Below are 14,202 nucleotides of genomic sequence, written 5' to 3'. Positions count from 1 at the left end.
GGACTCCACAGCCCCTTATCTCAGCATCACAGGTCATCGCTTGGCTCATTCAGTTCAGTTTAGGACACACCTCCTAAACACCATAAACCAGCTTCTACTGGAAAGGCCGAGCAGCGGTGCGCCAATAAAGCTCCTAACGACCACTGAGTAGCATATAATAAAATGCACATATAAGTACTTAAAGAGGAACTGTAGTGAAAATAACACAATTAATAAAATTGCTTACTTTTGGCAATATTCATTTCTAGATTTCCTCTCTCTGATTTACATTCTGAATCACTGGTGGTGACATCTTTAGTTCTGCCAGGTGATCTATACGAAATGTTTGTAACTGAGAGTTCTATGCACAGAGGGGGATATTGCTTAATTGGCAGTTGGAAAAGCTGTTATTTCCCACAATGCAACGAGGTTCACAGCAGGGCTGTGGAGTCGGAGTTGGAGTCGAGGAGTCGGTGCAATTTTGGGCACCCGGAGTCGGAGTCATGGTTTCAGAAACTGAGGAGTTATAGTCGCATGATTTTTGTACAACATCCACAGCCGTGTTAAGTATTAGACTAAGGAGTCGGAGTCGAGGAGTCGGAGAAATTTTGGGTACCCGGAGTAGGAGTTGGAGTCGGAGTCGTGGTTTCAGAAACTTCGGAGTCTGAGTTGGAGTCGGAAGATTTTTGTAACGACTCCACAGCCCTGGTTCACAGACAGAAAACTGTCAGGACCATAGTCATGACATCACTCTATGGGAGGGGTTTCACTATAATTTTCACCCCCCTGATGATCTATTCGATAAAATGTAGATATTTCTCCTGGGAAAGGGGATATCAGCTACTGATTGGGATGAAGTTCAATACTGGATTAAAGTTCCTCTTTAATTTTTTAATGTTTAAATGTTTACCGAGAGTTTTATCGACAGTCGCGCAATTCCTAAACCCGAGGTTTCGCGCTGCGCAAGCCGTCTTATCCAACTGCAGCTGAGTTTTTTTCCTTCCTTTCTTTCCTCGTTGGAGAAAACGCACACTCTGTCATTTGCAGAAAAAAGGCATTTAGATGCAAATAACAGGATCGGCTTTCAGTAAAGTTGTTGTGTGGTTCCTAAGGGGGCAATTCACCAAACAGCATTCAACACTTGCAGATATCGAGCCCCCATCAATATTACACGGATATATCGGGCTCCCTCTCCGAGCTGCCATGTTACTGAAAGCGGAATTAGGTTACGGCGCCCGGCGTCCCGGACACCTGGCTCATTACAGGCTAAGTACCGGCAGAGGCGAACTCGCAAAACGGCAGGTCGAGGGAGGTTTTCTCTGCTGCAAATTTCTTCCCGGCAATCGGGAACAGGGTGGCAAGCAAAGATGGGGAAGAGCAGATCAGGTGACTGCTAGGCAGAACTGCTTTGTGTGTTGCGACTAAAAAAAAGCACCTATTGCATGCAGGTGAAGGAAATGGATTGATTTAATTAATTGCAGGCAATAGACCAAAAACCAGAGGGACCTCTTCAATTCCTACTTAAAGTGGATCTGAACTCTTGCACAGGACACATAACAGGAAAACATAACAGAAATGTACCCTGTATGTATTTAAAGAGTTTAGCCTGTCTAATTCCCCCTCATTTGTGTCTAATCACTAGGTGTAATTTGATCTCCCTCCTGTGTCACATGACTGCCTATGGCAGATAAGCCCATTTGAAAGCACAGGAGGTTAACAATATGTCTGCTTCCATGAATCAGGAAGTAGAAACAGAGCAGATTTATTTTAGGATTTGTATCAGCTGTGACAAAGAATTTTTATTTTTTAAAGGCTAGTGATTAGACACAAATGAGGGGGAATTAGACAGGCTAAACTCTTTAAAGAGAATCTGTATTGTTAAAATCGCACAAAAGTAAACATACCAGTGCGTTAGGGGACATCTCCTATTACCTTTTGACACAATTTCGCCGCTCCTCGCCGCATTAAAAGTGGTTAAAAACAGTTTTAAAAAGTTTGTTTATAAACAAACAAAATGGCCACCAAAACAGGAAGTGGGTTGATGTACAGTATGTCCACACATAGAAAATACATCCATACACAAGCAGGCTGTATACACCCATCCTTTTGAATCTCAAGAGATCATTTGTGTTTCTTTCCCCCTGCAGCTATCTTCCACTGAAGTGTCAGGCTGTTTCTTCCTGCAGAGTGCAGACAGCTCTGCCTGTCTGTAATTCCTCAGTATGTGAAAGCCCAGCCAGCTCAGTGGAGGATTTATCCAGCTTGTAAAAGATAAGAGAGAAGAGAGAAGCTGCCCTAATCTAAATAATACACAGGCAGTGTGCAGAGAGGGGCCTGGAGGGGGGAGATGCATCACAGAACCACAACACTGAAGAACTTGGCAGCCTTCCAGACACAGGCTGACAAGTCTGACAAGAGAGAGATAAGTTGATTTATTACAGAGATGGTGATAGTAGAACGTACTGCAGTAAGCCAGAACACATTAGAATAGCTTTTGGAACTTGTAGGATGATAAAAAACAGGATGCAATTTTTGTTACGGAGTCTCTTTAAATACACACAGGGTGCATTTCTTTATGTTTTCCTTGTGTCCTGTGCAAGAGTTCAGGTCCACTTTAACTGCATTCTACTATATGCTGTTACGGTTCCTCTTTGATAAAAATAGTTAATAATAGCATAGGTATTTCTGCCTAATTACATGGAAAATGGTGATCAGAAATACTCTAAGTTGAGTTAAATCGTCCTTAAAACGTACTTCCCACAATATGTAAAAAAAATTTAAAATCCTTACACTGTATATATATCCTGAACCATGTGAGATTATCTCCTCCCTCAATCTGTCACCGATCTCAGGCGTGTGCTTTACCCGTGCAAATCGCAGCACGCCTTTCTGGAGCGCGGTAAATACATATTTCACCGCCAAACCTATCCGAGGCCGAGACAATCGCCGAGGGAACCCTCCGAAGACCGGCTTATCCCGACCAGATGTTTGCTATATTTCTATTTTGAATGTCCTTCTTATAAACACCGCCATTATTCACCCGCCTAAACCCACCGCGTCCAGCTGGACGATGGGAAGGGACGTGACACCATTCCAAGAAGAACGCCATGCTCGGAACTTAGGGAACAAGGAAACCGTGCATGCTTCAACATAACAGAGCAATAGAGAAGCGGAAACAACTGTGTCCTTGCCGTGCGGTTCAGTCTGCACCCGTTGCGCTGAAACGGTAAATTCGTCAGTGTGGAAACAAAATTGAGTGTTAGGACTTTCCTACTACGCTTCTTCATTTTTAACCTATTTTGGACCATCTGAATTAAAAAAAAAGGGGTTTAAGTCTATTCAGCCATTTTTCCCATACCTCAGTGGCAAATGATTAATCAGAAAAGGTATAACGCTACAAACATAGCAAAAAGCGACGGACCAGGCAAGCAAGATGCCAGAATTAGCTAAGACCACCAAACTTTTGTTCTCACTTCCCAAAATGACTCAAATCAAGTTGCAGGAGTCAATCAAAAATGTAACAGGCTTCAATTTAAATTACAGAGAGACAGAAATACAATCCTGAAAGGAGCATATTGGGACTGTTCAATATGCCAAAATATTTCTGACACTGGCTAGCCAGTTGTGTGATTGAAAGAACCGCTGCCACGCTGAATCACAAGACCGTGGTACCCCCTTTAGGGCCTCCAAATAAACAACTTCCTATGTTACTTCCCCACAACTTCCTGTGTCACTGTATCACAACTTCCTGTGTCACTGCCCCACATCTTCCTGTGTCACTGCCCCACAACTTCCTGTGTCACTGTATCACTGCCCCACAACTTCCTGTGTCACTGCCCCACAACTTCCTGCGTCACTATATCACAACTTCAACTTCCTGTGTCACTGCCCCACAACTTCCTGTGTCACTGCCCCACAACTTCCTGTGTCATTGCCCCACAACTTCCTGTGTCCCTGCCCTACAACTTCCTGTGTCACTGTATCACAACTTCCTGTGTCACTGCCCCACAACTTCCTGTGTCACTGTATCACAACTTCCTGTGTCACTGCCCCACAACTTCCTGTGTCACTGTATCACAACTTCCTGTGCCTGCGTCACTGTCCCACAACTTTCAGGGTCGTTGCTTCTCTTCTAGCTCACCCAGCTGGCTAGGCATCAGCATCATCATGAGGACTCCCACACAGTCATGAATGATGCATATTAGGGTGACAACAAGGCTCTATGCAGGTTGACTTGACCAATTTACAGGAGTCAAAGGGGAGAGATGAGGAGGAGAGGGGAAAAGATGACAGGTGAAGTGGGGGGTAGAACAATGGAGGTAAAAAGGTAAAGAGAGTTGGGCAGGGGAGGGGACTGGATGACGGTTTGAAAGGAGGTGAGGCAAGGGCGTAAGAAGAGGGTTAGAGGTGAGGAAAGGAGGGAAAGGAGAGGCGCGCAAGGGTGGGGAGTAGATGCGGAGTGGAGGTGTGGTGAAGGAGGGGGGAGGAGTGGAGAGGAGGGGGGGAAAGAGGACAGGTGAGGGGAGTGGATGAGGAGTGAAGGCGAGGCAAGGAGAGGAGAAGATGAGGAATGGACATGAGGTGAGGTGAGAGTGGGGGGAGGACATGTGAGGGGAGTACATGAGGAGTGGAGGTGAGGCGAAGGAGGGGGGAGGAGTGGAAAGGAGGGGGGAAGAGAGGACAGGTTAGGGGAGTGGATGAAGAGTGAAGGCGAGGCAAGGAGAGGAGAAGATGAGGAATGGACATGAGGTGAGGCGAGAGTGGGGGGAGGACATGTGAGGGGACTAGATGAGGAGTGGAGGTGAGGCGAAGGAGGGGGGAGGAGTGGAAAGGAGGGGGGGGGAGAGGACAGGTTAGGGGAGTGGATGAGGAGTGAAGGCGAGGCAAGGAGAGGAGAAGATGAGGAATGGAGATGAGGTGAGGTGAGAGTGGGGGGAGGAGAGGAGGACATGTGAGGGGAGTACATGAGGAGTGGAGAAGAGGTGAGGTGTCGAGGGAAGGAAATGGCAGGGAAGTGGAGGGGAGTGGATGCGGAGTGGAGGTGTGGTGAGGTGAAGGGAGGGGGAGGAGTGGAGAGGGGAAGGAGAGGAGGACAGGTGTCGATTAGGAGTGGAGGTAAGGCGCAGAGAGGAAAAGATGAAGAATGGAGGTGAGGCGAGGAGGGGGGAGGAGAGGAGGACATGTGAGTGCAGTAGATGAGGAGTGGAGGTGAGGAGAGGTGTCGGCAGGGAAGGGGAATAGATGAGGGGTGGAGAAGAGGCCAGGAGGGGGAGGAGGGAAGAGTAGAGGAGGGCAGGGGAGGGGAGCAGAGGTGAAGAAGAGAGGAGGAAAAATACCAGAAGAATAGGGAGTAAAGGAAATGGAAATTAACAACTGGAAGGAGGGAAGAAGAAAAGGAATCCAACATTAGGAACATGTCTTTCTTCCCAGCCTGCACTACATATCCCAGCATGGAAAGAGCTGAAAGGGCAGCACTAGTGCTTTGCTCCATTAGAATGGATGGCTATGGAAAGGATCTGGTGTTGCGAGAAATGGCATTGAGTCACCATAGGAGTTAAACCCCGGCCAGCAATCCCTCACACATATCGCGGCTCAGTTTCCTCACTATTTGGAAGTATTCAGAGATTCCGAAAAGTCTGTTTCAGCATCGCGGCCTTCTGAGAATCCATCAAATCAGATGAGCAACAAATCCAATAAAGTCAAATGAGCCTCGGCTCTGTCATCTCATTGCGCAAATGTCTCCTGTGTTTACTCTTACTAATACCTTCTTCTAATATCACAGGCATGGCACCAGACCAAACAGGGGAAAGATAACGCTAACCCAGGCAGCTGCCCAGGGCGCTGGAATGTTTGAGGGCCACCAGGGCTATATGCCTGGATTACATCATGTAAAAACAGAAGCTTGACAGTATCAGACATGCCTATGGCGCTGTATTTATCGCTGCGATTACCATTCCCGAGTTCCTTATACTGCAGCATAATTGTATTCTACTGGTTCCTGTTCCCATGTGTGTGATGCTAACTTGCTGTTTGCACACAGCTCTTGACCACAGAGAAGAGTCTGAGCAAGTGTTGTCTCCACTTACCTGCTCAGAAACACACAAATACCTGGAAGAAAAAAAAAAAAGACGTTTGGCTTGCCAGAATGGGTAAATAGATCAGTGGGATGTGGTAGGTTAGGGCAACAATGATACTCTATCGCTAGCTCTGGTATCGGGGAAAGTAGGTTTAATGCTCCCTGCACATTGCAAATCCGTTTTGCGATTCCATTTCCGATTCGCAATTCCGATCAGCTGATCAGACTGATCACATGATTCTCCATGACTTCTCCTAAGCATTGCCATCCCTACTCAAAGTGGTTAATACTAAAAAAAAACACTGGAAGTGAGAGGGATGTGGTAGCTGGCAATTTTTTTTTTCCTTTTAAACAATCCCAGTTGCCTGGCTATCCTGCTGATTCTCTGCCTCCAATACTTTTAGCCACAGACCCTGAACAAGCATGCAGCATATCAGGCGTTTCTGACTAAAGACTGACTGGATTAGTCGCATGCTTGTTTCAGCTGTGTGATTCAGAGCACCTGATCTGCATGCTTGTTCAGGGTCTATGGCTAAAAGTATTAAAAACACAGTATAAGGGGGACAGCCGGGCAACTTGCATTGTTTAAAAGAAAATAAATATGGCAGCCTCCATATCCCTGTCACTACAGGTACCCTTTAAGTGTCAGTAAGGAGTTAACAATAAGGGTCAAAAGTAGACGTCAGGAAGGGGTTAACAATAAAAGGGAAGTTAGGTGTCAAGAAGGGGTTAACAAAAAGGGGTAAGTGAAAGTTAGAGATCAGGGTGGGGTTAATGTTAAAGTGTAACTGTCGGGCATAAAATAAAAAATCAATTCTTTATTTTTATCTGGTAAACAAGTAATAAGGATGCTAACCAGGCAACCCAAAAGATAAAATCTCTATTACATTTCTTGCTTATAAATGATCATTCTCCAGTTTCCCTGACTCTTATTTGGTACGTTGCCGCACAAAGGAAGTTGCAGGGTATGCTGGGTTGTCTTTTTTTGCTTCTTTATTTCCCCTCAGACTTAGCTAATGTACAGAAGCAAAAAAGGACAACCCAGCATGCCCTGCGACTTCCTTTGTGCGGCAGATGTACCAAATAAGAGTCAGGTAAACTGGGGAATGATCTTTTATAAACAAGAAAAGTAATAGAGATTTTAACTTTTGGATTGCCTGATTAGCAACCTTATTACTTGTTTACCAGATACAAATAAAGAATTGATTTTTTATTTTATGCCCGACAGTTACACTTTAAGGGTGACGTTAGGGTAAAGTGTCACAAAGGGATTAATGATAAAAAAACACGCGTTTCATAAACAAAATAATAGAGGACCGCTTTCCTGATACCGGACGACCCAGACATGCCACGGTGACATCAGCTGAACCACAGGTCCCAGCAAGCCAGGCTGCGCAGCTCGGCCTCCGCATTGCTGAAGTCTGTTCTGCATCACGATACGACGTCCCCCCCGCTCCTGCCTGGATATTATTTGTCATCGGGTTGGGATAACAAATGTTACACGCTGGGAACTTCCATTTTTTTTCCTCTTTTTTTTTCTTACTGAAATGCGTCCACAATTATTCACACAACCCACACACACAACGCGGAGATTAATGATGTGGCCTGACGCTCGCCTCTGTCACTCGACTATTACATAGCGCTATCCGGAGGAGTCGCTCTCTGCCATGGCTTACATTCTTTCCATACAGATATGGGGGGGGGGGGGTTAGACCTGCTTCCTGGTACATGTGTATTCCATGTGACATCCCTGCACTCACACTGTGTATTACACGAGACATGCTGTGGCTTCTCCTGCCCTACTGTCATGTTACAGGCTTGGAATAAGCCGTAGTGATGTCTCCCTTAGTGAAAGACTTAAAGGGAACCTGAAGTGAGAGACATATGGAGGCTGCCATATTTGTTCTTCCTTTTAAGTAGGCTCACATATTTGTTCTTCTTTTTAAGTAATACCAGTTGCCTGGATGCTCTGCTGATCCTCTGCCTCTACTACTTTTAGCCATAGACCCTAAACAAGCATATATAGATCAGGTGTTTCTGACATTACTGTCAGATCTGACAAGATTAGCTGCATGCTTGTTTCTGGTGTGATGCAGACACTACTGCCGCCAAATAGACCAGCAGGGCTGCCAGGCAACTGGTGTGGTTTAAAAGGAAATAAATATGGCAGCCTCAATATATGTCCCTTTAAAGCGGACCTGAACTCAGAATCTCTAGGCTCTAAAAGGTAAGCAACAGAATAATAAACTTTAAAGAAAAAACATTTCTTTGTTACAGCTGATACAAATCCTGCAATAAATCTGCAGTGTGTCTACTCCCTGCTTTCATGGAAGCAGACGTAGGGTTAACATCCTGTGTTTTCAAATTAGCTGGCTAACACAGCTGAGAGATCAAATTACAACTGGTGATCAGTCACAGATGAGGTGGAATTAGACAGGCTAAACTTTCTAAATACACACAGGGTGCATTTCTCTACGTTTTCCTTCTGTCCTGTGCAAAAGTACAGGTCCACTTTAAAGGGGGACTCCAGTCACAAGAAAAAAGGACCACACTGCTGTCAGAGTGGCCACACTGAGATCCACTCCAAAGCCTGATTTATATCAAATCAGGCAGAACTGACAGGTTTTGGACTAGCCCATTTCCTCATGTGGGATTCTCTGGGATTTCTTATTTTCAAAAGCACTTAGTGAACAGCAGTTGCTCAATCCAACTGCTAGAGTAGTGTGTAAACAGGTGGGGTGGGGTGGGGTGGAAGGGGGAACTTGCATCTTTGAATAGATCGCTTCCAAGGAGTGCTTTTGTAAAGAATAAATGAAATATTGAGAATCCCTCATGAGGAGATGGACTAGTCAAAAACCTGTCAGTTCCATCAGATTTCTACTAACTACTGTAAGTGACAGCAACATCGGAGAAAAGTAATTTAAAGCTTGCTTTAGACTGGAAGAAACATTACTTTTTCGTAATAGTGGTCCTTTGAGGGCTCGTTACCACTGTAGCAGTGCGGAATCGCCTGCATTCCACCGCGGACGAAACCGCATGCGGATGCGTTTCCGCATGCGGGTTTTCCCGCGATTTCGCATACAATTGCGCATGGCTAGGAAGCAGGCGAATTTAACCATGGCACTGCCTGTGTAAATTTCTATAGCCTTACATGCGAAATCGTACGCGAAATCGCGGGGAAAACCGCATGACAAAGCCGCATGCGATTTCCCTATTAAAAGCATTGCGGGCGATTCGCCCGCATTCCTGCCGCACGCGAAATCTGACGGCTCTGCCGTGCAGATTTTCCCCGCACACCAAAACGCACCCGCACGACGCACAAGTGGAAACAATCCCATCCACTTGTATTGCCTATGCGAATCCTCATGCAGTGCCCGCATGCGGATTCGCTATAGTGGAAACGAGCCCTAAGTTGTTTTCACTACAGTTCCCTTTTAAAGCAGCCCCAAACCAAACATTTTTTTAATTCAAAATATTTAGTTGCAGCACTCTGACACATACAAAGATAAATAAACTCTCCTTCAAGCCTATGAGCATTTCAGTGCATGCTTTTCACCCTTCTCTTTTCATAACTAGGGTTATACAGGTGGCAGCCATTAGCAATTCCTCATTGGCTGGACACCACCTACTCCACCAGTTTGCCGGATTCTGTCCCGGCAATATGAAAGGAAGGGAGGGGTTCCTCCAATAAATGTAAAATATTTTATATTTGTCGTCATGCAGCTGAAAAAGGCTGCTATTTATTATTATAATTTAGAAATTAGATTTTATTTCTGAAATCTTGTATTTTTAATTTGGGTCCACTTTAAGTTCTTTTTACCATTGACTAAGCATAATTAAGAATCAACATATCCTTATGGAGTACTAACACAGCAATTACAACAATTTTTAAAGGATACCCGAGGTGACATGATGAGATAGACATGGGTATGTACGGTGCCTAGCACACAAATAACTGCTGTGTTCCTTATTTTTTCTTTCTCTGCCTGAAAGAGTTAAACATCAGGCATGTAAGTGGCAGTTTCTGTCTAAGGGCTGGTGCACACCGAGCGGCTTTTTGGGCGTTTTCAGATCCGCTTGCGGCTGCGGATCTGCTTGGTCAATGTATCTCAATGGGGTGGTGCACACCAGAGCGGGAGGCGTTTTGCAGAAACGAAAAATGCCTGGGTGAGGCATTTTTTGGATTTCGGATGCGTTTCTGCCTCAATGTTAAGTATAGGAAAAACGCAAACCGCTCTGAAGAACGGCACTTCAGAGCGGTTTTGCAGGCGTTTTTGTTACAGAAGCTGTTCAGTAACAGCTTTACTGTAACAATATATGAAATCTACTATACTGAAAACCGCAGCAGCAATCCGCAAAACGCTAGCAAAACGCCTCATAAAAATAAAAAAAAGCGTTTAAAAATCTGCTAGCATTTTGCGGATCTGCTAGCGGGTTTTGGTGTGCACCAGCCCTAAGTCAGGACTGGGTCAGATATAGTGTGACCCTCACTGATGAGAAATTACAAGTATAAAACACTTTCCTAGCACAAAATGGCTTCTGACAGCAGGAAAGAGATGAAAAGGGATAAAAATAAAACGAGTAAATAGTTCATAGATTTGAGCTCTGGCATACTTCAATGAATGTGTCATTGAGCAAAAGCAATAAATCAGTAGAAACTTAAAATAGATTTAAATATAAAATAAAACAGTGGAATAGCTTAAAAAGTCATTTTTAGGAGAAGGAGGATAGATACAATTGTTTATTTCATTAGTTTATTTTCACCTCGGGTGTCCTTCAAGCCGTTGATTTAATTTGCGAGAGATTTTGGGGTACCTTGAGAAGTTCCTTTATCTAAAGGATGTGTAGAATGAAGTAGTGTGACGGCCAGTGAGATCTGAATACGCGGTGAGCGATGGGCGGCGGACTTCGGATGAGTTTGGCCGTTAGTAATTGCTGTGTGGGTTTGCAGTGGTGTAGATTTCACTCAGTACAGAGAGAGCAGCGCCGTGGCTCCGGGGGCCTGTCCTCTGCAGCCCGCCAGACAGATGGGAGGGCGGAGGAACGCCAAACAGCGCTTTGCAGGAGTTTACAGTATATTAAATCCCTCCATTATGAATGGCCTTGTGTAGAGCAGGCCTACATGTGTTTGTGCAGGATGAGAGTACAGCTATATGTCAGGTCAGCCACCCCGCACTTTTCAGAGTATGTATAGCCTAATGTACTCTTGTCATCACTAAACACTCCGCGTGGCTGGGTTAACCCTCTCACGGCTGAAGGACACACAATGTTTGTTTTTTTAGAATGCAGCCTATCCATTCACTAGAGACCAGTGACATCACTGAGAATGCAGCCTATCCATTAACTAGAGACCAGTGACATCACTGAGAATGCAGTCTATCCATTCACTAGAGACCAGTGACATCACTGAGAATGCAGCCTATCCATTCACTACAGACCAGTGACATCACTGAGAATGCAGCCTATCCAATCACTAGAGACCAGTGACATCACTGACAATGCAGCCTATCCATTCACTAGTGACCAGTGACATTACCAACAATGCAGCCTATCCAATCACTAGAGATCAGTGACATCACTGAGAATGCAGCCTATCCATTCACTAGAGACCAGTGACATCACTGAGAATGCAGCCTATCCATTCACTAGTGACCAGTGACATCACTGAGAATGCAGCCTATCCATTCACTAGAGACCAGTGACATCACTGAGAATTCTCCAGAGATCAGTGACATCACTGATTAGATATAATGTATAAGTATGGATCCTAGATATCATGTACATGAGTTCTAGATATACTGTATACCGTATATATGAGTTCTAGATAGTATGTATGAGTTCATGATACAACATATAAGTATGGGTTCTGGATATAATGTATAAGTATGGGTTCTAGATTTAAAGGACACCCGAGGCGAAAATAAACTAATGAAATAAACAATTGTATCTATCCTCCTTCTCCTAAAATGGCTTTTTAAGTTATTGCAGAGTTTTATTTCATGTTTAAATCTACTTTTTAAGTTTTAACTGTTTTATTGTTTTTGCTCAATGACACATTCATTGAAGTATGCTAGAGCTAAAATCTATGAACTATTGACCCTTTTTATCTCTTTCCTGCTCTCAGAAGCCATTTTCTGCTAGGAAAGTGTTTTATAGTTGAAATTTCTTATCAGTGTGGGTCACACTGTAGTCACTTCCTGTCAGGAGTCAGGACTGAGTCAGCCACTTACATACCTGATGTTTAACTCTTTCAGGCAGAGAGAGATAAAAGAAACACAGCATAGGTATTTGTATGCTAGGCACTGTACATACCCATGTCTATCTCATCATGTCACATGTCACCTCGGGTATCCCTTTATGTACAGGTATGGGTTTTAGATATAATGTATATGCATAGGGTGTTTATTTGCTGTACCTTCCCGGGCAGAAGGCTTGAGAACGGTCGTACAAATCCCCCCAGAAAACACAGAGACCAGCCACACACAGGCAGAACGTAGGAGAAGGTTGACCGTTAAGTTCTTTCAAGTTTCATACAATGGAATTTCGGTCCCGCGGATGGAAGCGCCGGGGCGACTTTCTGAAAACTACACTGCAGATTTGTGACAGGACGTTAAAAGTCGGTGTCAAAGCCTTCACCCAAACAATAAATATCCCTGGTTCTCATAATCAGACCTTTTCTCTTCTCTCTCTCTCTCCTCTTCCGTCTCTGGATGTTGAACCTTTTTCAATTAATTAAAAACTATCCGGCAAGAGTGCATATTTTATCAGCTCTCAGCTGCTTAAGTGTCTAGAACAGGCCAGGCAGTTTTTTTTTTCCTCTAATTTTTTTTTCCAGGCAACCCAGAGCAAGTACTTGCAAGGGTCATATCTTTTTAATTATCTTTTCTCCCTTTGATTAATTATTCCGTCTGACAATAGCGGGGTTTCTAATGCTATTCACCTGCCTGCGATGATTGACAACTTTTCTGTCTGATTCAAAGCAAACAGCTGCTGCCACAGAGTGCCTAGCAACCGGGCGCCCATGATGGATGAGACCCCAAGACGGATGGCTGCAATAAATCATGTCTAGGCCTATAAAACTAAGGGGGATAAGAACACAAGAGGAGGAAAAACAAAACAAGGTTTCTTCCCAGGAAGCCGCCCAGAGCCATCCCCCCCCCCCCCCCCCCCCCCCCCTTCTGGCACACCTGAAGCAGAGTTATTCCTGGCAGCAACAAAGTGTTTTGTTTGTGGAAAGGCAAATGGCCCAACAGCAGCTTGGCACAGGTAGCTCAGGCACAGGTAGCTCAGAAGCGGCAGCTCTCCTTGCCCCTAGGTCTCCCCCTAGAGGCACCTCTGGGAACTGCACCCAATAGTGAAGAGTTAGAAGTGGCAAACTTTCTCAACAGGCTACTTAGTCTGCGTACACACATCCAATTTTGATTGGCCAATTTTACTAGATGTGAAATGAGAGCTTACTTAAACAATCTGTTCATAGTATGGAAAAATCTTTTTGCCCTTATGTTACATGGAGATGGTAAAATCGGCCATTGGTTGGCCAATAAAAATTGGATGTGTGTATGATCCCTTAGCCTTACTGGGTAGCAGGAGGTTAAGGTCAGCAAATTAATGAGTAATTAACCACGGCTGTGGAGTCGGAGCAATTTTGGGTACCTGGAGTCGGAGGTTCCATATACTGAGGAGTCGGGAGTCGGATGATTTTTGTACCAAATCCACAGCCCTGGTAAGTATTACACTAAGGAGTCGGAGCTATTTTGGGTATCTAGAGTAGGAGTTGGAGGTTTCATAAACTGAGGAGTCGAAGTCAGAGTTAGAGTCCTATGATTTTTGTATCGACTCGTTCTGTAATTAACATAAAGCTATGTATTAACTGCCAGAAGCTCTGGTTGTCTTGCCCTAACTCCTGCCTCCTGGGGGGAGTTAATTAGCGCGTTAGGAGAATGTGTTTGCCCATCACAGATCACTGAATTAATTGCTTAAAAAAAAAGTTTAAAGAAATACAATCTTTCGTGGAGCTGACTTAAAGTGTACCTGAAGGGAAAAAAAGTGCCCCTATAGGATACTCACCTCGGGAGAGGGAAGTCTCTGGATCCTAAAAAAAGGCTTCCTCCAAACGAGGAGAGAGGAGGGTGAGAAATAAGGGGAGA

The 14,202-nt window shown here is 44.6% G+C and overlaps 1 protein-coding gene across 2 annotated transcripts in view; it reads right to left on the bottom strand.

Annotated features, from left to right (window-relative positions):
- TSHZ3 (teashirt zinc finger homeobox 3) overlaps positions 1-14,202 on the bottom strand; it is a 146,114-nt gene that overhangs the window by 74,769 nt on the left and 57,143 nt on the right. The gene's annotated exons all lie outside the window — the stretch shown is intronic.

Source organism: Hyperolius riggenbachi, chromosome 11 (assembly GCF_040937935.1).
Source record: "Hyperolius riggenbachi isolate aHypRig1 chromosome 11, aHypRig1.pri, whole genome shotgun sequence".
In the NCBI taxonomy this organism is placed as follows: domain Eukaryota; kingdom Metazoa; phylum Chordata; class Amphibia; order Anura; family Hyperoliidae; genus Hyperolius; species Hyperolius riggenbachi.
Note: the sequence above shows the minus strand (reverse complement) of the source record. Positions and strands in the feature narration are given on the sequence as shown.